Below are 25229 nucleotides of genomic sequence, written 5' to 3'. Positions count from 1 at the left end.
ACATCACCATGGTTCCATCACACAATCCATATTTGGGGTTAATGCTACGAATCCATCATGTCAGTGTCACCCATATGTTCAAGAGAAGTCGCTCAGAGAATTCACCTGTGTCTCACCCACTACAATACATTTACGCTCCATTCTTTCATGACCGCCACCCTGAACCTTATATCACCAGATCATTTTCACCTCCATTAAAATCAATTTCTCTGTTCCATGTCATTGATGTGGGATTCACTAAGGCCCTCCTATGATGGATCGATTCTTGTCGACATCAGCACATTATCCAAGAAGTTGGTCTAGGAACAACCCTTTCAGTACTTTGAAGCTTGCATGCCTCAATGGCAAGTTTCTCACTTCTGGCGACAGGTTTACATCAATGGCCTTTGACCGAAAGATTTTGCGTAGTGTTCAACGCTAAGTCCCTTATTCACACCACGTGAATTGTATTGTAGTACCTTGAGGGTCATCATCACTATCGGTGATTCCTCTCGCGCCTGTTAACAACTTACATCATTGGCTGGTAATCAAGTGATGTCTTTCCATGTTCGACTCCAGTGTTGGGTTGTTTTATATTCTTTCCACGTAGTTAATAGGGGGTTTGAAGGGCACCTGTAACCCCACTTTATGGGGTCTGGGGCAGCGCCCCGGAGAATTTTGGTTTTGGACCATATGTTTGGTTGGGCGGACCCACCTATGGTTTTGTGCATGATTTTCGCACATGTTTTTTGGACGCGATGGTTTTCGGTGCATGGTATTGGATGCTTCGACATGTATAAATATGTATTGTAACATTGAAAGGAACATAATGAAAAATCAAGCTAGTAGTCCCGGTTTTGGGATCCAGGGAAAAATCTCTGTGCATATGTGTTTTATGGGTTATGCTCTCGCATTGTTTATTTTCTTTGTTTAAGAATTCGTATGCAGGTAATTTTTGTACAGGGTTAAAACCTACATTTGTTATCAGAGCTATTTTGGCTTCAAGGGGACGCCTTTGTTGCTGAGGGGTTTCGCTTGGGCCTGTGGTAGACCCTGTTCAGTGGGAGATCTGCGAGATCGATTCTGGTGGTGAAAGAAGATGGCAAGCAGTGGAAAGATAGAGATTGAGAAGTTAAATGGTCAAAATTTTGAGTTGTGGAAACTCAAGATGGAGGATCTGTTGGTGGATAAAGATCAGTTGATCGCGGTAGATCCGGGTACTAAACCATCGGGAGTGACCGATGAAGAATGGAAGAAGTTGGATTAGAAGGCAAAGAGCACAATACGATTGTGTGTCTCGGATTCAGTATTACTGAATGTATCAGGGGAAGCTACGGCAAAGGCTTTGTGGGTCAAGTTAGGGACTTTGTACCAATCTAAGTCTCTGGTGAATAAATTGTTCCTGTGGAAAAAGTTGTATAACCTGAGGATGAAAGATGGAGACTTGGTGACAGAGCATCTGAATGCGTTTAATACTGTGGTAAGTCAGTTATTATCTGTTGATATTAAAATTTCAGATGAAGATAAGTGCATCAGTCTTTTGTGTTCTCTACCAGATTCGTGGGATAGTCTGGTTATTGTAATAGGTAGAAATGCAACTGCTTTGCACTTTGATGAAATAGTCTCAGCCTTGCTGACGGAGGAGATGAGACGGAAAAATATGGACAACCAAAATGGTGATGCCTTGTCTGTACGAGGATGGTCCCAGAACAAAAACAAAAATAAGTCATCGAGTGGGAGATCTAAATCTACAGGAAAACCTACAAAGGTGGTGTCCTGGAAATGCGGAAAGGAAGGGCACTTCAGAAGGGATTGTAAATCTAAAGCTCCCGATAAAGGAAAGGGATCTGATGATTCTCCTTCTGCAGAGGCAAAAACCACCTCAGATGAAGGTGGGGATGTGTACTTCGCTTCTTCAAGTACACATGTAGATCATGAGGCATGGTTGATTGACTGAGGTGCATCCTTTCACTTCACTCCCCATAGAGAGTGGTTCTGCGAGTATGAGAAATACGATGGTGGTGATGTCTTCTTAGGAGATGATAGGAAGGCTAGAATCATTGGTCGGGGAAAAGTAAAGTTGAAGTTGCAAGGTGGAAGGGTTAGAACACTTCTGGGTGTTGTACATATTCCTACATTGGCCAGAAATCTGATTTGTGTAAGCAAGTTGGATGATGCAGGTGTAAAGACGATGTTCGAGAAAGATACCTGCAAGATGGTTCGAGGAGCACTGATATTAATGCGGGGAGTTCGGATTGGAACTCTGTACAAGCTGCAAGGTAGCACTGTTGTTGATGGGTGCAATAGTTCTATGGTTCCTGAAAATGGAGTAGAGAATCTAGTGGTCTCTGGAGAGAAGACCATGTTGTGGCATCAAAGGCTTGGACATATTGGAGAGAAGGGCCTTCGAATACTTCATGGTAAAGGTATGGTAGAAGGTATGAATAATAGCTCTCTGGATTTTGATTTCTGTGAAAATTGTGTATATGGGAAGAAGAATAAGGTGAGTTTCCCCTCTGGTGGTAAGAGGACGAAACGAATATTAGAGCTTATGCACAGTGATGTGTTTGGACCTGTGAAGGTTCCATCACTGGGTAAGTCTGTGTACTATGTATCATTCATAGATGACTTCTCAAGGAATACATGGATATATTTTCTTAAGAAGAAATCTGAAGTCTTTGACAGGTTTAAAGAATTTAACGCTCTGGTGGAAAATCAAACAGAGAAGAAGATAAAGGTGCTGAGGACAGATAATGGTGGAGAATTTTGCAGCAAGGAATTTGAAGAATTTTGTAAGAAGTGTGGTATAGCACGGTAGAAGACTACTCCATATACACCTCAGCAAAATGGAGTCGCAGAAAGAATGAACAAGACGTTGATGGAAAGGGCAAGAAGCATGCTCAGTGGTGCTGGGTTAGGACAGGAATTCTGGGCAGAGGCGGTGGATACTGCATGTTACCTTATCAACAGATCACCTTCATTAGCGTTGGAGGATAAGACTCCACAAGAAGTATGGACTGGTAAGAAACCCTCTCTTTCACATCTAAGGGTATCTAGATGTGATGCATATGTACATGTTCTAAAGGAGAAACGAACCAAGTTGGATAGTAAATCTGAAAAGTGCATCTTTATTGGGTATAAGGATGGTTTAAAGGGTTATAAGCTTTGGAACCCAGTCACATGGAAGGTTGTGTACAGCCGAGATGTGTTGTTCAGAGAGGTAAAAGATGTTATTCAACATGAAGTCCAACCAAAGGAACCTGAGAAGATAGAGTTTGAGCCAAAGGAGGAAGAATCAGACTCTACAGCAGAGGAGGAATTAGAAGATGAAGAGCCACAAACTCCGGCTGTGAGAAGATCAGTTCGAGAAAGAAGGCAGCCAGAAAGGTATAGTCCATCTACTTTCAGTTCAAATTTTTCTTTGTCTGTTACTGATAATGATCCCATAACTGTGAAGGAAGCAGTGGATTCAGAGGATGGAAAACTCTGGAAAGAGGCCATGGTCGATGAAATGGCATCTTTGCACAAAAATGAGGCTTGGGATCTGGTGGAGTTTCCAGCTGGAAGGAACCCATTGGCAGCAAATGGGTGTTCAAGAAGAAGACAAATGCAGAAGGAAAGGTGGAGAAATACAAAGCTCAGTTGGTAGCAAAAGGTTATTCTCAGGTGCCGGGAATTGATTTTGGTGATATTTTTTCTCCTGTTGCCAAGGTAACTTCTATTAGATTACTTTTATCTGTTGTTGTTGCTTTTGATTTTGAGGTAGAATAGATGGATGTGAAGACAACATTTCTTCACGGGGATTTGGAAGAGGAAATCTACATGAAGCAACCTGAAGGCTTTTCGGTGAAGGGTAAGAAAGAACTGGTATGCAAGTTAAAGAAGTCTCTGTATGGGTTAAAACAATCACCAATGATGTGGTATCAGAAATTTGATACATTTATACGGGGACTTGGCTTCACCAGAAGCAAAGCAGATCATTGTGTGTATTTTAAATTAATTGGTGACCGTATTATTTATCTAGTCTTGTATGTGGATGATATGTTGCTGGTTGGAAATGACAAAGAAATTATCCAGGATTTGAAGACCCAATTGTCCTCCAAATTCGACATGAAAGATCTTGGTGCTGCAAACTATATTTTGGGCATGGAAATTAAAAGAGATCGGTCAAAGAGGAAGCTCTGGTTAAACCAGAGGAAGTATGTCGAGACAATACTCCAGAGGTTTAATATGCAGGATAGTAAACCGGTGAAGGTTCCTATTCCTGTAGGTGTGAGGTTATCTACTGAACAGTGTCCCAAGACACAAGAAGAGGAAGAGGACATGTCCCATGTTCCATATGCAAGTGCAGTGGGTAGCCTGATGTATGCAATGTTCTGTACTAGACCAGACATTGCACATGCAGTGGGAGTATTGAGCAGGTTTATGTCAAAACTTGGGAAGCAGCACTGGACAACAATGAAGCGGGTTTTCAGGTATTTGCGTGGCACTAGTGATTATGGTTTGTGCTACCAAGGAAGACTAGGATTGGACAGAGTGTTGGATATTCATGGATTTGTAGATGTAGACTGGGCTGGAGATCTGGATCAGAGAAGATCTACAAGTGGGTATGTGTTTAACCTATTTGGAGGTGCAGTCAGTTGGATGAGTAAGAAACAATCTGTAGTGGCACTATCAACTACAGAGGCAGAATACATGGCAGCCACTCATGCAAGAAAGGAAGCAGTTTGGTTGCAGATATTGTGTTCAAGTATGGGGTTAGTACAGGGAGCTATAAGAATAGACTGTGACAGCCAAAGTGCAATTTTCTTGGCAAAGAACCCTGCTTATCATTCAAAGACAAAGCACATTGATGTTCAATATCACTTTGTGAGGGATATGATAGAAGATAGAAAGGTGTTGCTGGTAAAGGTGGACACTTTGAAGAATACTGTAGATGCATTGAAAAAATCTGTGAGCTCTGAGAAGTTCTCTTGGTGTAGAGAAGCAATGGGAATCTCAGAGCTGAAAAATGACTAAGCTCTCCTGTGGCCCACTGTGGAAAGAAAACAACAAGTGGGAGATTGTTGGGTTGTGTTATATTCTTTCCATGTAGTTAATAGGGGGTTTGAAGGGCACCCGTAACCCCACTTTATGGGGTCCAGGGCAGCGCCCCAAAAAATTTTGGTTTTGGACCATACGTTTGGTTGGGCGGACCCACCTATGGTTTTGTGCATGATTTTCGCACATGTTTTTTGGACGCGATGGTTTTCAGTCCATGGTATTGGACGCGATGGTTTTCGGTCCATGGTATTGGATGCTTCGGCATGTATAAATATGTATTGTAACATTGAAAGGAACATAATGAAAAATCAAGCTAGTAGTCCCAGTTTTGGGATCCAGGGAAAAATCTCTGTGCATATGTGTTTTATGGGTTATGCTCTCGCATTGTTTATTTTCTTTGTTTAAGAATTCGTATGCAGGTAATTTTTGTACAGGGTTAAAACCTACATCCAGAACATCTCTCACATGGATCGACTTGTACTTTGAGTGAAGATCGAACAAGATTGAAGACCTCGAATCTAGTTTCATCCATCTAGGCTGCGATATATATTCAGGAAAGTAAAAACATCAAATCTACATCATTACTGCATAGATAATAATCCAATCTAAGGGATGATGGTTCTACCAGAATCATCAGTCTACACTCAGATGATTGTCTGTCTCATGTACATGAAAATGAATTTATGAAGCTGAGCATGGGAATGCCCGCGTTAGCTATATCACGAAAATATTATGAAGATAATGTATTGTATTGTAACTTATTACAGGCCGCCTTCCATCTTGAAAAAGCTTCGGATCCTCATGATAAAGCATTTCACCCAACATCAGAAGATTAACGACCTCATGCTTTAGGGGGAAACTATTATAGACATTTTTGGGCACTGCAACCCCAATCATAACTGTCCATAAACCAAGGGCTCCTAAGTCCCTAAAGGTGTTGTTCTAACCCCTAAAAGAACAAGCTCAACTGATTACAACATCTACCAGGAGTTCTCCATGAAAAACTACTCAGAACTGGTCAAAACTGGACCGTTTCACCTGCTCCATGGTCAAACTGCGTTGCATCCCACCTGAATACACACAGTAGGTGTGATGCATGTTGAAAAACCCTTCTATGTGGTGCGATGGGTGAGAGTGGACAAATGGCAGGGTTAATCCGCAAGGTGGAGGAGCATGGAATCTTCCAGAAACTTCTCCTATGACACTTGCCTCTCTGCATTCGCCCAGGGATGAGTAAGAGATCATCAATCTCCAAGTGGAATCAAGAACTATCAGAGAGAGGACACTAATCAAATCTCAAATGCTAACTCACCTCCTTTGCAAACATCTATATATGGATCCCTCATCCCAAAGATTGAGAGGCTGGAATTTTATATCTTGTAAGGAAGTGTTGTTGGTTTCTTGGTGCAACATCATAGTGTTGGGTGATCTAAGCTTTTCATGAGGCGAAGAAGGGCTTTCTTGCTGAGAGGATGATGCTGGGTCAGAACAATTGGTTGTAATCCTCTTTGCTCTTTCTTGATTATCAATAAAGCTATTCAAGCTTTCCTCCACATTCTTGTATGATTGATGATTTATGCATTTGTGTGGTAAATATATATCTGGTCCTATATTGTTTATGATAATAGATCTATGTTCTTGGATAGTGTTATGCTGCTTTGATTCTACAGGTGCCCTTTGAGGCTGGGTAGACGAGGAAGCAAGTGGCGAGGACCTATCAGAAGGGAGAGGAATCGAGCAAGGAAGCAAGCGCAAGATAGAGGTTGGTCTCCTTACTCCCCTCTTATCTATTTCTCATAAAGGAAAACGAATGTAGTTTTTAGTTTGTTTGTTTCTAAGGTAGCTACCAGCCTTAGTGGGACTAGCAGCTCTGCATAGACACTAGTTTTCCCGATAACACATGGGAATGAAGTTAAACCCAAGGGACAAATATTATAAACCTAAGGTATATAAACACCAAGACACATATTATAAACCCTAAAATAAACATGATTGACCATGGGTTATCATGGTTTATTTTTATATTGAGACAATCCTTGCCACAATGTGGCGTAGGATGATGGTCGACAACGTTTGAACATTATTCATTGCCATATCGATACAATCTTTGTCACAATGAAATGTTTGACTGTGGTTGACCATGATTGATTTAACACAATGTAGTTCACCATGGTTCACCATGGTTGGCCAAGTTGACCATGGATTACAAAGATTTAGCTTTGTTGATCATGGTTTACCATGATCGGCCATGATTCAACATGATTGATATTTTAAAGAAGAGGGAATAATATACACAACGAAAAAAAGCGAAAATCCTAATGGATTATAAGATCAATATTATAAACCCTTAAATAAACATGTATGGCCATGCTTGAGCATGACTCAACCCTTAGATTAATAAACCTATTTATTGATTTTATAAACCCAAGGAAACAATAAACACATAGGATAAATACTAAAACCCCAAGGGATTATCAACCCTATGCAATTTGAACCCAAGGCATTAATATTATAAACCGTATATAAACCCTAAAATAAACATGGTTGACAATGGTTGATTTTGATATTGAGACAACCCTTATCACAGTGCAATATTGGACCATGGTTTACCCTGCTTGACCATGATTGATTTTTGTATGGAGACAATGTTTGCTACAATGTGACGTTGAACCATGCTTGATTTTCGTATTAAGACAATATTTTTCAAATTGCAATGTTCGACCATGGTTGACCATGATTGACCATGGTCGATCATGGTTTACCATGATTGATATTATGAACCCAAGGGTTCAATACTAAAATCCAAAGGGAATAATATTAAATGCGGGTAAATAATATTAAACCCCATGAATAAACCCAAGTGAATAATAAACCCAAAGGATTCATACTAAAACCATAAGGGATGTTGAATGAAAGCAAATAATAATAAACTCAAGGGATTAATATTATAACCCAATGCATATATTTATAACATAAATATTATAAACCCTAAAATAAACATGGTTGATTTTCATATTGAGAGAACCCTTGTCATAATGTCACCCTCATGATAATATTCAACCGAAGGTGAAAATATAAACCCAAGGTATATAAACCCTATGATAAATATTATAAACCCTTAAATAAACATGTTTGGCCATGCTTGGCCATGGTTGCTTTTTATAATGAGACAATATTTGTTACAATGCAATGTTAGACCATGTGTGACCATGGTTCAACCATTAGATTAATAAACCTTTAGGTTAATATTAATGTTATAATTTTAATGTTATTATGTAAATAAAATTAGATAACTTATTATGATTAATAATATTATTGTTTTTAATGTTAATTTGAATGTTATTGTTATTAATAATAATATTTTTTATTTATTTTTTCTTTAAAAATAATATTTCTTATGATAATAACTATTATAAACTAATAAAAACTTTAAAATAGATAATTAATAAACTCAAGCAAATAATAAATCTAAAGGATTTATACTAAAACCATAAGGGATGTTGAATGCAAGCAAATAATATTAAACCAAAGGGATTAAAATTATAAACCCAATGCATATATTTATAACATAAGTATTATAAACACTAAAAGAAACATGGTTGACCATGGTTGATTTTCATATTGAGAGAGCTCTTGTCATAATGCCACCTTCATGATAAAATTCAACCGAAGGCGACAATATAAACCCAAGATATATAAAGCCTAAGGTAAATATTATAAACCCTTAAATAAACATGTTTGTCCATGTTTTTCCATAGTCAATTTTCCTATCGAGACAATATTTGTCATAACGCGACGTTAGACCATATCTAACCATGGTTCAACCATTAAATTAATAAACCTTTAGATTAATATTAATGTTAAATGTTATTAATAATTTTAATGTTATTATGTAAATAAAATTAAATAAATTATTATGATTAATAATATTATTAGTTTTAATGTTAATTTAAATCTTATTGCTATTATTAATAATAATTTTTATTTAGGTTTTCTTTAAAAATAATATTTCTTAACTGTTATAAACTAATAAAATCTATTTAAAAAATTAAAATAAACAAATAATAAATGTATAAAATTTATAGTAATACTTATTATAAAAGCATTTATGATAATATTTATTATAAAATTTATTTATGATGATAATTATTAAAACCTAAAGTTATAAAAACCGAAATGAAATTATAAAAACTTTATATCTAACACACATAAAAATTTAAATATATAAAAACCAAATATTACGAAAACCTAATATCAAAAAACCTAAATAAGTTAAAGTAATAAAATCCTAAACTATAAAACCTAAAATTATAAAAACCTAAGCTATCACATTTATTAAATGCTATTTTTTTTTAATGTTTAGTAACCTAAAATTATAAAAGGTCGTCAATATGATATTTAATATTTTAAATATTAAATATAATTTAGACTATTTTTTTTAAATATTATGTTATAAGGCAATCATTTTTCAACTGTGGTTCTTGGACGTTGAGTGACACTTACATCCATGGGTTATAATATGGGTAGATCAACTTGAAGGGATTTATCTTCCAACCTAATTTGTCAAGCCCAACCCCAAGGGCATTGCAAAGATTTGACCTTGTGACCTCCCTAATTGGCAAGTTACTTAACAAGGTGAACTCGACCAACTAAGGTATCCCTTGGGGCTACTATGGGATGACCATATATAAGACATTCAAATTTAAGTTATTGAAAAAGCATAAATATGACACTCATATTTAACTTTATATTAATTAAATATTAAAACCTAATAACACAAATTAACCTTACTATCGATGTAAATGTATAAATGTAAATAATAATGGTTTGAATCAAATTAAACATACATGTATTACAAACAACATTTGCATGTGATTATGAAATTCTCTATATTACGAATAATTTACTTCTATATATATATTGTTCTTTCTAAACAAAAGAACAACATGCGAGTTATAAATAAATAAACTAATATTAATAACATATTATTAATATTATTAGTAAGATCTTATTAACATCATAGCTATTAATAATATTAATGTTGATAAATTTCTTTCAGATTAATCATATTAATGTTGTGAGAGATTTTCCAGCGAAAATCACATGGAGTACCATTTGTCGACGCGTTTCGAACCAACTAGTGTGGTTCATCGTCAGGACAAATTGAAGAAACAGATCCAGCTTACCATGCTAAATAGTCTGAGTGGAGCCTCCAACAGCTAACTAGACCAACGGCTAGTTTGACCCCGGTCCTAATGTCAAACTAGCCGTTGGTCTAGTTAGCTGTTGGAAGCTCCGCTCAGACTATTTAGCATGCTAAGTTAGATCTGTTTCTTCAACTTGTCGTGACGATGAACCACACTAGTTGGTTCGAAACGCGTCGACAAATGGTACTCCATGTGATTTTCGCTGAAAAATCTCTCACAACAGAAGCCTGAACTCTTTAATTGAATCCCTGCATATTAATGTTATTATAACATTAAATGTTAATAATTTTGAAAATTTATTATGATTAATAACTTTATTAATGTTATTTTTTTAAACATATTAATCTTTTATAAGGCATTTATTTTAAATATATTCCAAAAGCAAAAATATGATGTTTGTATTCAACTTTACATTAATTAAATATTAAAATTTAACAACATAAAATTATTATTCTTAACTTATTATCAATATAAATTTATAAATGTAAAATATTGATAGTTTTAATAAAAATGAATATGATTGAATTAGATTGAGTATACATTTATTATAAATAGCATAATGGCATTTAACTTGTGAGTATGAGTTTTGTATATCAATTATTCTTTCTAAACAAATGCAAAGAAGATTCATGCTATATTTTTAATATTATTAATAATTTTCATGTTATTAACATTAAATCTTATTAAAAAGAAAATAGAAAAAAAACATTAAATATCAATCATTTTTATAAATTATTATAATTGATAATGTTATCAACACTTTTTTTTTAACATCATTAATATACATTAATAATGTTATTAATAATATTATTAATAATACTCTTTCTTATGTTATTATTAATAATATTTTTTATTTATATTTTTTAAGAGGTAATATTTTTATGGTAATAAATATTATAAATTATAAAAAAAAAATTATTATAAATTAATTTAAAAATCTAAAATAAATAATTTATAGAAATATAAATTTTATGGAAATATTTATTACAAATTTATTTATAATAATAATTATTAAAAAATAAAAGTATAAAAAACCAAAACAAAATTAATAAATTTTTATATTATAAAAACCTAAAAACTTAAATTTATAAAAAAACAAATATTACAAAAACCTAATATCGTAAAACCTAAATAAATTAAAATAATTAATTGAATAACATTAAAATATTAGTATAAATATTGTAACTTTATTATATTATTAATTAGAGGAACCCTCCATCGTTTAATCACAAGTTAAGATTGATATTTAAATATTAATTTAATGTTTAATAATAACATTCAGCATTAATAAAAAAAATATTTAATGTGTTGTGGACTTGCGGGGTCTGGAAGGAAAGTGGGTGTAATACAAAGTTAGAGGTGGTTTAAACGTCACCTCTTTAGGGTATTCTGTCATTATCACCTAGAAGTAATAGACTCATGGCATTTGATATTTAAATTGAAATGGGAATGCAATAACTCAAACACATAAGCACATATCATTTAATATCTCATTTCAAATGGCTTTGCTTGGACGGAATACTTGAGTTCACTATTTTAAAATTATATTTCTATTCATGTTCTTTTAGTTTGCGGGATTTGTAACCAATAATCATGTTATTCTCCATTAAAACCTCATCTACGCCTTTTTTGCAAGCATCTCTGCACACTATAAAATTTCCTTCCTAATATGCAACCTTTAATATTGGAGTTGTGGTAAGCAATTCTTTTAAATTTTCAAAACTTTCTTGACAATTTGGGTCCATTTGAAAGTTGTTCCCTTTTTCTGTGAGGAGGTAATTGGGTAAGGGACTTTAGAGAACCCCTTATAAACCTTTTATAATAGCCTGCATGACCCATGAAAGAGTGTATGTCAGCCACATTGGTTGCAATGAGCCAATTCATGATGTTTTTTAACTTTTCCAGGTCAACTGCTATACCTTCAGAGGATATGACCTGTCCTAGCTTCCTTATAAAAATCACGCTTGCTGAATTTGGCTAATAGTTGGTTTTCTATTAAGATCTGCAACACTATTCGAAGGTGATCTTTATGTTCTTCCATGCTTCTGGAATACACTAGAATGTCATCGACAAATATAAGAACGAATTTATGTAGATATGGATGAAAAATGCCATTCATCATACTCATGAATGATGCTGGAGCATTCGTAAGTCCGAACGACAAGACTACAAAATAAGAGTGGCCATAGCGTGTTCTAAAGATAGTGTTATATATATCTTCGTCCTTAATTCGAATCTCGTGATATCCAGATCTCAAATCAATTTTCGAGAATACTACTGCTCCTTTAAATTGATTAAATAGATCATCAAATCGAGGTTAGGGGTACTTATTCTTGATGGTTAACTTGTTCAGTTGTCTGAAATCTATACATAGCCTTAGAGTACCATCCTTCTTCTTCACTAAAAAAATCAGAGCTTCCCAAGGGGATACATTGGGTCAGATATACCTTTTATCAAGCAGCTCCTGTAACTGTATTTTGAGTTCAGTTAACTCGAGAACACTCATTCTGTAGGGAGCTTTGGAGACTAGGATATCTCTAGGGAGCAACTCTATGGTAAAGTCAAGCTTCCTCTTGGGGGTTAGTCTCAGAAATTATTTTGGAAATACATCCCTGAATTCTTAAATTATAGGTATTTTCTCCAAGATTGACATTTCATCCTTGGAATTTGTATACCCCACTTGGAACACATAGATTTGACAACCTTTGGGCATACATCTTGCTACCTAGTGAGTTTTAATAGGTCGTAACTTGTCTTCTCTTTTAACACCCTGAATCTCTATTCTGGTACCATAATTCGACAAAAAAATAATGGTCTTATATTTACAGTTTACTGAAGGCCACTACCGTTCCAACTAGTCCATGCCTATCAAGACATCGTAGGAACTTAAGGGTAATATATTTAAATTTGTCCTAAATTTTTGTTCTGCCAGATTTACACGTCTTCTACTTTTGCACTTCTACTTTTACACCTATTGCTAGTTGAACCAACCAAGGGTTCTTAAATTTTGATATTTTTAGGTGGAAAATATCAACTATTATGGGGCTGACATAGCTCAAGCTAGCACCCGAATCTATTAAAATGGAAAGAAGATGATTGAAGATTTTACCTTCTAGTTCTATCATCGAGGGTTGATAATTTGCTTGGCAGTCTTCCAATGCTGCGTTAATCGAGGGCATGCCCCCTGCCATGTCACCAAAAGTAGAAGCTTCGTGTACATTTGCAATTGGTTCGGCTCTCCCTCTATGAGGACAATTCTTGTAGTAATGGGGTTCCCCACAGCCCCAACACTACAAGGGAGGTTTGGTAATTTGACTATTTTCCAACTTACTGGATGCTTCATTTTGCTTCATTTCATTTTGATCTACTTGTTTTGGTTAACAAACCCATTCGGTCCCTTCCGCCATGAATATCTGGTACCTGCATTCTTTAGATTCTAATTATTTGCAAAAAAATTATGCCCCTTCTTACTAGGCCAACTTTTATTTACTTCACCTTTTTGTTTCGTTTGCTGGTAGCAGATCTAAACCTTTTGGACTACTTTGTCCATCATTTTTGGATTATCAAATTCGAGTTTCTCTTTCATGAAAGACGATAAACTACCGATAAAACGTTGAACTTTAGCTTTTTCTTCATTTATATATGGAACATATCTTAATAGGAAGGTGAACTTGGTTATAAATTCATCCATGGTCTGTTGTCCTAGTTTCAAGTCATGAAATTATTTTGCTCTATCGTCATAAAATTGTTCATTCAAATATCTATCCTTGAAATTCCTTTGAAATTGTTCCTGTTCATTAATTTCTGACTGTTTTGATTTATTCCCACCATAGGGTGGCCTTACCTTGTAATTGATAAATTGCTAAACTTGCCCTTAAGTTGTCATCATATTCATATATCTGGAAATATTTATTCATATTAATTAACCAAGCTTCTGCTGCTTCTTCAATCTCACCATTATAGTTCAGTGGCTTTATTTTTTTGAACTCCCCTTAAAGTTCCATCTTTAGTCTTTTTAATTGCTTTTTACTGGAGACGTTATCTCATTCTTCCCCATTTCCGGTTTGTCCCTCTTCAGACTCAGGGCGTTTCTCTCTTGCTATCTGCAAGATTCTATCTTGTTCTCTTCTCCTTGACTGGGGTCTAGGTACCTCTGATTCTGTCTATCTGACAAACTTTTCATAATCTTTTCTTGTTCCAAACGCAATCCTTCATTATCAACATGTAGACTCTACATTTCTACTCATAACTATTGCATTGTTTCTAATAAAATGCCATTAGTGCTGGCAGTTTCTTCTCCCAACTATACCCACACTTTCGGGTTATGTCCTGTAGTTCCACCAGAAGGGACAGATCCCATTCCTTGTCCCCTACTCTATCTGTTGCTCCTTTGTGCATCATAACTAGTTTTCTATTTCTAAGATCATTCATTCAGGCCATAGAGTAGTAACCTGAGGCTCTGATACCAATTATAACACCGATTATAAAAAAAAAAAAAAAAACATTATAAAGCATCGTAACCAAGAAACAAATTTACTCACCATGACCCTAGGATTAAGTTTAACTAAACATCAATATTGAAATGGATTAATGTGCAAGAATATTTACTGAAGTACAACAAATACTACTGCCATGGATTACGACAGTACTCATTAAAGTTTATAATACCCGTTTAATTAAATTGCTGACAGGGTTTTACATAGAAATTAAGTTTAGGTTATTAAATTAGATTACACATAGCATTGCATTGACACTCCTTGGCCTTATCCGGTCCATCCATGGTTGGATGACCACTAGCTGCTATGTCTCATCCTCATGATGTGCCATCAGTTGATGGGACTACCGTTTGAAGGAGGCTTTGAGCTCAATGCTTCGTCAGACCTCGAGGGTCTACCCTTATGATTTGGTGCCTTATCTCTGTTTTGAAGTCATTCTTCTTGGTGTGGCTCCTGGATTTGTAACTTGGGAAAATCTTGATCACTTCGGTGATAACCTCCCTCAATCCGTCTCCTCCTTATCTGCAATGCACCATGGCGGGCTTTCCAAGAGTTCCAACATATAGACTGGTTCGCCTATGAGTTTCATTCTGTCATTTCAAGGTCATTCGCTTTCTTCATGTAACATATTAACATGGATTACATCGGCTATTTTCCTTTATAGTTAATTTCAGTCTCTACACCAATGGGTTTACATATGATTCATGGTTAAGGGTATTAACATTAAACTATCTTTTCTGTAGGCATTTCTTCTACAGTGGAACCCGAAGCTTACACCGCTAAGAACCATTGTTACACCTGCACTTTGCTAGGTATGTTGATAAGTGGTTAAGGTTTCTCTTGCTGATATTGCTTGGATTCTTCAACTATGTTTTCTTCAAATTCCTATTCTATGTCTTACTTCAGGGGTTGATGTAGGGTTTTGATCTACTGGAGGATGGGCGCGGGTGCCAAACCTTTAGAAGAGCTGGTTTTCTCCATCACAAAACACACGGGTATGAAGGTTTTCCTTCTGTTGGAAAATTTTGCTGGAATATTTTAACAGATGTATGAGGGTTTCTTCCTTTGAAGGTTTTTTCATTTTGGGTTAACAACCCTTGTTGTATTTAATTCAAACTTTGGAATAGGATGTTTCTTCTCGTCACAACTCCGTGAGAAACTTCCCAATGGGAATTTTGGCACAAATTCTTACTTGTATTTGGTTCTTGTTATAACAGTTATCGAATATAAATATATCAACAGTAATCTACTGAATAATCTTTCTTCCTATATGATGATTGGTGTGGAGACTAAGTTGTTTCCTATTCATTCTGTTAATAGCTAATGTTTATGTTAATGGAATACCATTTTTCCTTATCCATTGTTGCTGGTCCTTCGGAACAACATTCCTTGGCATCCTTCCTAGGACTGACACCAGAACAATTCTGAGGGGTTACATGAACGTTAATTACATTCTGTTGTCTTTAAACATAAGCTTTCTTATTTAGTTTCTATACCTAGGTTATAACCATTGCACTGTTTAATTCTTTTTTGAGAATGGAATTATAGTTGCTAATCTAGCCTTAAATTTCTATTAACAATTGGAAGTTATTTCCCAGCTATCCCATAGATATACATTTCAATTGTTGACAAATTTATTTCTGCATGCATTCTATTCTCATGGTTATTGGCAATGGCTGGACTGATTTCATAATATAGGTGGCCATACTTTGAGTTTATCATTAATATATTTGACTGCTTTGCTTAATAGCATTAATATTTAATGTAATCTTAAATTTCTAGTTCGGGTTATTCCAAACCTTAATTAGTGGTAAATTCTCTATCTCATGTTTGACAGAAATCGTTCTTTACCACAATAATTCATCTATTTTCTTTCATATATGGTTACATTCTTGGCTAGTTCAATACGAAAATACTATAACATAAACAATGGGTGTACAGTCCATGCCCAGATTCTTGATTCGGCTAACATGACTATTCTGTTCAAGTAGCAGGGTACAATGTCTATATATTTGGTCAGTACATAAGGTATTATATTAACCTCTGAACAACATATTACATGTATACCTGGGTTAAGTATTCACAAATACTCGTATTCTCAGAACAATCTGAAATTCAAGATTAACTTCTTCACTACATTCTCTTTCCAGCTACGGTGAAGTTAGAGAACATCAAATACTAAATACCATAAAATTTATTATCTACTTGCATAACATTAACAGGTTCACATTCCTTCAAAAGTAATCATAACACAGACAACCATTTGCACTTATCTACCATTGAAAGTCTAAATTGTTTTCAATGAACCTCTCCATCCTTCCAATGAGAACTTTTTCAATTACATCCAATTGTTCTCCCCCCTAGCTCCTCTTTCCCCACCAATCAATTTTCTACGAGATAGCAGTTATGTTGCTTTGGCCTCAGGACTCAAAGTCTAGCCTGCAATTGAGCATTTCTTCCTCCAGGGTAGTCTCTCTCTAGGTCATTCCCACTCACATCCTTAGCTTAGCTCAAGGAATTCTTTTTCTAGTTTTTCCAACCCCACCTTCCTCTTCCTCTCTTCCCTTTTCTAAGGAAAAGACTGATAAGGGGTAACTGCTTCCTTAATTGATAACTGATAACTATCGAGTGCAAAGAGAGTTACTGAGGTCAGTAATTCTTTAGATCTTTAATGGAAACTATATTAATATTCCTATAACTTGACTTAATTAAATTTAAAATTAATAACACCACAAAATAAACTTGTCTATCTGTTCCCTCAAATGTAATAGTAAAAACAAACAAAAAATTGTTCATAAAATAACTTAAAGATATGAAGATGTCACAGTCAAGGTGGAGGAATGGAATTGTAAACAAAAAAAATCGAGGTGGTTCAAAATTTTATTTGCGGGGTGACGTTTCGGAACTGAACCTTTGAGCATGTTCCTTTCTTCTGGTTTCTATTACTTGGGTGTGTAGAATTTCTAGGTGGTTGGAAAATGTTGTTGGGTTCCTAGGCTCGATTTGGGATGATGCGAGTTGCTGTTGGGGATGAGTTGTGCAGATTTTCTTTTGGTCTATTGTGGCCTTTAAAAGGTCTACCTCCCTTCCTATGGTGTTTTTTTTTAAATGAAATGCTAAATAAGAAAGGATTTATTTTTTTATTTTTTAATTTTACTTTTTTCTGTAATGGAAAATGATGTGCGAGCATGGACATAAGTTCTGTGAGCATCATGAAAAATTCAAAAGCCTCTGTAGAGACCCTAGTTAGTTGCCACGCCCAGCTAGCTAGGAATCAACCTAGAAAAATAGGTTTGGGTTCTCTTAGAGGTCCAGGGTTGTCATTATGCGATTTTTGAAATTGGTAAACTACACAGTACTGCAATGATAAAAAATAGTTGCGTTGTTTTTTTTTTTTTGCAATTACAAATGATGTACGAGTGTGGACATAATCTCCATGAGCCATGTGAACAGTTCATTAGCATCTATAGAGACTCAAGTTAGTTACCAGGCCCGACTAACTAGGGTGCAGTCCGCAAAAATAGTCCCAGGTTCTCTTAGAGGTCTGGGGTTTTCATTATGGGATTTTTCAGATTTATAACTACATAGTATAATAATGATAAAAAATATTTGCATTGTCGACATCTTTAACCAAGATGTCTAACAAAAAAAAAGACCAAAATCTGAGACTGCCAAAGGAATACATGGAATTCTATTTTTGTTAAGCGATAAATGAAGCAGAAGCTATAAGGGCTTTGAAAATAGTTTAGTGTAAATATATCGAATATAACATTTTTCTAAACATTCAGCTAGAAAACATCTAGGTCCAAAACAAGTTAACCCTCGGAGCTTAAGAAGTCGATAAACCCGATATATACATTGAGGTTGTGGTTATGGGATTTTTTGAAATTGTTGAAGTGCACAGTGTCGCAAAGTGATAAATGAAGTAGAAACCCATAAGGATTTCAAGATATTGTAGCATAGATATTTGAATTTAAACAATGAGCTTGAAAACATTGAGCTTGAGAACATTCAGGTTGAAAACAGGTAAAACATTCGATTTGTTGTTATGGGATTTTTGAAATTGCTAAACTACACAGTACCACAATGATAAAAAATAGTTGAGTTGTCAACATCTTTAACCAAGATGTCAAACAAAAAAAAGACCAAAATTTGAGAGAGTCAAAATAATACATGGAAGTCTATTTGAGTTAAGCGATAAATGAAGAAGAAACCCCGAGGGTTCTCAAAATAATGTATCGTAAATATATCAAATATAAATTTTGTAAACATTTAGTTGGAAAACATTCAAATCCAACAAGATAAACCTCAGAGTTGAAGAGTTTGATAAACCACATATATACACTCAGGATGTGGTTATGGGATTTTTTGAAATTGCTAAAGTGCATAGTCCCACAAAGTGATAAATGAAGAAAAAACCCTTAGGTTTTTCAAAATATTATAGCTTAGATATTTGAAAATAAACATTTTTTAAACAATCAACTCGAAAACATTCAGGTTGAAAACAGGCTAAACATGAGACCTCAGGACTTTCATAGACCCGAAATATTCAATGAGGTTGTGGTGATGGGATTTTTCAAATTCATAAACTATAGAGAAACACAAAATTAAAAATTGCATGTGTTGTCCACGTCTTTAAGAAAAATTGTGAAATACAAATAATGAAAAAATTCCTAGACAGACGAAAGGATACATGCAACTCTATTTCAATTAACCGATAAATGAATCAGAAACCCTTAGGGTTTTGAAAGTATTGTTCCGTAACATTTAATAGAAACACATGGAAAATATTTTGAACATAACATTTTGATCATAACATATTGAAATAATTTCGAGCACAAACATTTTGAGCATAACATTTAATAAAAACATATGGAAAATATGAAAACGGTCTTGCTGTTTCGGTAAAAAACTATCTAGTAAACCTAACTACCCTTGGATAGGGTATTCTTTTACAGTGGGAGAATAAATAGCGGTGTTTGCGACCTGCCATGAATAAAAAACTTGAATAAAATTAGGAAGAAGCTCAGATTATTAAGAACCTGCCTAATCTGAGAAGGAGAGGCACAACTAGGAACTGGTCGGCATCCATACCTGCACAAAAACACAAGGACTATGCTAGGTTGTGACCACTAGGTGTGTGTGGGGATTAAAGAACCTTCGAAATCTATGGTTATGATATAATATTTTCATATCAATGCCAACCTTGATCTCTAAAAGATACTAATCTTTGGAATTATACATTTATAGAATTATGGAATGAGTACTAACCATAATAAACCAGACATTACTGGCTCTGATACCAAATTTGTAGCAAGTGCTCCTCCAAGCTTGCTCTTGTTGAGTCTCTTTTCTGTGACCAATAGACGAACCTTTAGAACCCATACACAAACCTCTAGACTTTCACACACTAGTGTCCTTCACACAACCTCCTACATTTAACGAATTGGTGTTCCTCAAACCTGGGCGAACCTCAAGCGAACCTGTTGTCTCATAGATACTACCTCAATAGACAATATAACATAGGCGGAAAATAAAAAAGTACTCACATGAAAGTTTAACTCAGAAATGGATACTCATATTATTTATGAAGATTTTTAGAAATTCATAGAGAAATTGTGAAGCTCTTTTCCAGAGAGAGACTGTTTAAGCATTTATCAGATGTTGTGACTTGTCAAGAAAGAATTTATTTGAAGGCTTTTCGGCCTTTCACAATCTCTGTCTTTCAAAATTAAATTCTTATGTAACACAGAGACTCAAAACCTAAGAATCTGAACACTTTAGGTTCTCACCAGAGCTCTCACTCTGATGTGAAGGCTTCTCAAATCTGACTCTAAAGAGATGGGAGAAAGAACTTCCTCCTCGGACTCAAAAATTCAAAAATCTCACCAAAATAACACTCGCACTTTGAATGCCCCAGAATGAGCCTTACTCCTTCCTTATATAGGAAAATGAGGCAAATAGATTTAGTACTATCTTTCATTAGTCGAAGAGATGTGGCTCAAAGCTCACCAAAAGTCAGAGAAGTTCTCCGAGTCTTGTGACTAAAGAATCTTCGTACTAGGTTACACTGTGGAAGATTTAAACAAATCCCATAGAAAAAATTGTACTGTAAATAAATTTTACATAGTGGATGCTTTTAAAGAGAAAATCCCATGAGAAAACTGGTCACATTCAGTATTGTGACTAGACATCATTATTACATTGCGGAAGCTTTGAGGACAAGCCCACGAGAACCATTAGTCCCCCAAGGGTGTGGCCCCTAGAAATCTTATCTGAGAATATCTACAAGAACCCCAAGCCTTTGTATAAATTATTCATACAATCATAGGCTTTCTTAAGATGATTTTGTGTTTAACCTTAGTCATGACTAAAAATTCATGGTGTCCTTTGATAAAGTAAACAAGAATTTGATTGTCTTGATAATTATTGAAATCTCCAATAGTTTTACGTGGAAAATGCCAGCATCCAACTAAAAATCCACAAGTGTCACATTCTAGTTGAAAGTCACACTGGAAGAAAAGAGGATCCATACTAGCCTTGTTGAGGCCAAAATCGTTCCACCATTGTTGAAGCCATTCACATTGCCATTGTCTTTGTGTGTTCCATGTGGCCCCGAATTTTACTCTTGTGTAGTGAGTTTTGTTTTTTCCATCTACATTCATGATGTCCCACCACAACTTTTTGTGGTCCAAAAAGTTGTATATGGTATCTGGGAAGATAATGCTTGGATTACCCTGTGGCTAAATTTATGGCATGTCGTACCATCTTGGCCATCTAGTCCAATTTATGGCAAGATATTTGTTAAAGATTTTCCTCTAGTTGCTTCCTTCTATCCAAATCATATGAGAGTTAGAAAAAGGGAAGAAAACTGAGGATTCATATGATGAATACTACACCAACTCAAATATTGAAATATTTGAAGGAAAAAAGGATGATACTATAGGTTTCACCGACCAGTATTAGTAACATCATGTTATGTTAGATATCTGTATAAATGGTGAATTGTTTTCCCTAAAAACACTTATTGATCTGAAAATGAGATCTTAGACAATTATTAAGGTATTACACACTCATGTGCATGGATTTCCTATGTTACTTTGTGCAATGGATCGATAAGATTGCGAAATACATAGATAATGAAGCAGTTAAAGAACATAATAGACAAAAACATATAAACACAGCAAGTTTAATAAGTAGTTCACCCAACACTCCTCGGCTACATCTCCTGGTGTAGTCTTTAGTGGTGACGTCTCTATTATGCCCTCAAAAACAGAGTTTTACAACAGTGAGCTCAAATTGAGCCTCACACAACAGATACAAAACAATAAGGCTTTACTTGGATCCCCCAAGTCTCCCTGAGTACACAGACTCTCCTCACTGACTCTCTATCTCTGTTTTCTCTCTATCTTAGGACTTCTTGCCTCTTCTTCTATTAGTCTATGGCTTTAAAGCCAATCTATGTTGTCTGTTCATTTCTCCTTCTCAGGTTCTCTAGCTTCCCGACCTCTGTCCACTCAGTTCCCCCTCTAAGCATTAGAAATCATTGCTAAATGCTTTCAGGGATGGCGACCACCTATTCTGTAACAGAATGGGTTGTAATGCCTTTGAAATCCTCGGAAACAACATTCTCTATGTTCATACAGAAATACATTGAAAACTGTGAAAAATCACCAAACTTCCATTTATCGGACTTGAAACATTATGAATCTGACGTATAACTCCTATTGGGTCCGCCTGAATATCGAAATCACATCTCCACCGTTGATCTGGGAGATCCAGATCCAATGGTTGTGGTTCATTTCAGGCCGCTCTTTCATATGGGGGTTAACCGTCCAATAGGGGTGGTTTTCTCTCTCCTTAGCCTGGACATGTGGTAGCCCATGTATGGGCTCGGGTAGAGCCCGACCAAAACCATTGACCGCCTTTGGTCTTCCTGAAATCTCGCTTGTATCGTGATTTCCCTTTGTATTTAAAAATACATTGAAACGTGAAAATCCCACTCATATCATACTTGAATAATATGTAACAACATTAACAAACCCTTTCGGATCTAGCAACATCGCATGAGTGCATTTTCTTTTATTTTTTCTTTACTTATCGAAAACATGACTTACATTGAAAAAGCCATTTTTCTAGACTTGAAAGTATATCAAATACTGTTTATAATTTTATCGGGTCTGGCTATCATAGTCATAGTTATTATTAGCCTCGCTCCTTCGCATAGCTCCAATGCGATATTGCAATGTGACGTATCGCAATCACATGTCGCATGAGCCTCATACCATTGTAAGTGCTTCCATTGTAATCTGTTGATGTGATATGGTGGGTTAATGTGGGTTGTCGATATGCGTGCTTGATAGACGGTCCTCGTTGACCACACCGATCGCTATCACAACATTTATGTGACACCCTCCAATAGCCTCCGCTGATTTTTGATATGCCAATTGGATCTGGACCATTGATCGCCCAGATCCGACAGCTCCTATGCATTTTTCCTTTTGACCACTAATAAACCTATTTTCACCGTTTTCTTCATATTTTTTCCTCCCGATAGTGTAATCTGATATTTCTAAAACTTCTTTTTGCAATTTTTTTTATTTTTCAATACTTAGAGTGTTTCTTAGATCCCTTTTGGATCACACCTTCCCACTGAAAAAGCTTTTGGACCACCAAAAGTTTTTTTTAAGCATCAATCAAGTGAGGATACAACTTCCTCACTTGCCAATCTTTATCCATCTTCCACTACTTGGTTTTGAACCTTTGAGTCCAATTCTGAGGTACTCAACATCCACTCTACGTGTAGTTCTCACCTTCCTATCCAGAACTATATCTTCATGCAACTCATTGAGATATTCAAGCAACAGATCATCAATAGAAGGCAAATGACTTTTCTCTTCGGGATCTTCAATCAATGAAGGTTCAAATAGTCTCAAGTTCTCTACATTAACTATTGAATAGATGTGCATTTAAGTTGGAAAATCAAGGTGAAAACCATTCTCAACAATTTTCTCAAGTATCTTGAAAGGCCCATACCTTATTGGCTTCAACGTCTTTCCTTCACCTTGAATTCTATCTTTGCTGATGTACAACCAAACTTGATCACCAACTTGGAAACTATGCTCCATTTGATGCTTATCATGCCTTGCTTTGTACTTGGCTTGACTCTTTTCTAGCTATTCCTGCACTTCCTGGGGAATTTCTTGGATCTATTCAATGAACTTGGTTGCTTTGTCCACATCACTGTGTCCATCAACTACTATGTCTTTACTAAAGACAAAATCCAAGGGATACTTTGGTGTAAAACCAAAAAAAGTCTCAAAATGAGATATTTGTGTAGAAGAATGTTTAGCACGATTGTAAGTATGTTGCACATAACACAAATGTTCATCCCAAAGCTTGGGATTTTTTCTGCAATAGCTCCTGAGCAACTGGATCACTCTCCTATTGACCACCTCTATTTGGATATCTATTTGTGGATGAAAGGTTGTGCTCTTCTTCAGTCTAGTGTCCATTAATTCCCACAAGATTTACCAAAACTTCCCAACAAATCAGGAATCTCGATCAAATACAATGGACGTGGGTAATCCAAAATGAACCTAGACATGCTAAAAGAACAAATTTGTTTGTTCAGCGATAAGTTGCTTGTTACAAGGTATTAAAATACACATTTTGCTGAACTTGTCCACAATAACAGATAAATAGTCATGCTGTTTTCTAGATTTTGGCAATCCCCTAACAAAGTCCATGGAAACACTTTCCCAAGGACGAGAAGGAACTGGTAGTGGAGTGTACAAGCTTATTTTTCCATTGTTGTGCTTGCTTTTAGCACACATGGTACACCCTTTAATATATCTAGAAATTGTTTTATGCATTCTTGGCCAATAGCAGAATCTTTGTAGTTGTGCAACTGTTTTACTTACACCAAAATGACCAGATATGATAGAAGTATGTGCTTCTCGGATTATGTTAACTATTTCATTTTTGGGAATGCATAACATTCCCAAATGATACAAGAGTTGGTCCTTAACATGATAATCCAATTCTTCTACTTGTTTTCCATGACTTAAAGTTGCATATACATATTTAAAATCTATATCTTGAGCATATTGTTCAATGTAGCTTTCATGCAATACTGAATTATGCTCAAGTATATTAGATGCATTTATGATTGTTCTTGATAACATATCTGCAACTTTATTATGTATCCATTTCTTATATCTGATGACAAGATGAAACTGTTGTAGAAAACCCATCCACCTATACTGTATTGATTGTTGCAATTTAGTTTGTGAGTGAAAATATTGAAGTGGTTGATGATCAGTATGTATAACTGTTTCTTTTCCCATTAAGTAATGTTTCCACTTTTTCACACTCTGTACTAATGCATACAATTCTTTATCATATGTCGGATAATTAACTACTGCAAAATTAAATGTCTCGGAAAGATAACATATGGGTTTACCATGTTGCATCAACATTGCTCCCATGGCATAGTCACTGG

The 25229-nt window shown here is 35.4% G+C and overlaps 1 long non-coding RNA gene across 1 annotated transcript; it reads left to right on the top strand.

Annotated features, from left to right (window-relative positions):
• The first annotated feature begins 15011 nt into the window (after positions 1 to 15011).
• On the top strand, positions 15012 to 15970 carry LOC149141616 (uncharacterized). The gene is made up of 3 exons (XR_016265123.1): positions 15012 to 15328; positions 15469 to 15537; positions 15644 to 15970. It is a non-coding gene; the product is annotated as an uncharacterized LOC149141616 (long non-coding RNA).
• Positions 15971 to 25229: the final 9259 nt, after the last annotated feature.

The sequence above is a fragment of the Pinus tabuliformis genome, chromosome X (assembly GCF_031772625.1).
Source record: "Pinus tabuliformis cultivar Carrire ecotype Pingquan chromosome X, CPIR1, whole genome shotgun sequence".
In the NCBI taxonomy this organism is placed as follows: domain Eukaryota; kingdom Viridiplantae; phylum Streptophyta; class Pinopsida; order Pinales; family Pinaceae; genus Pinus; species Pinus tabuliformis.
The sequence above is the reverse complement of the archived record's forward strand: the minus strand, read 5'-3'. Positions and strand labels throughout refer to the sequence as shown.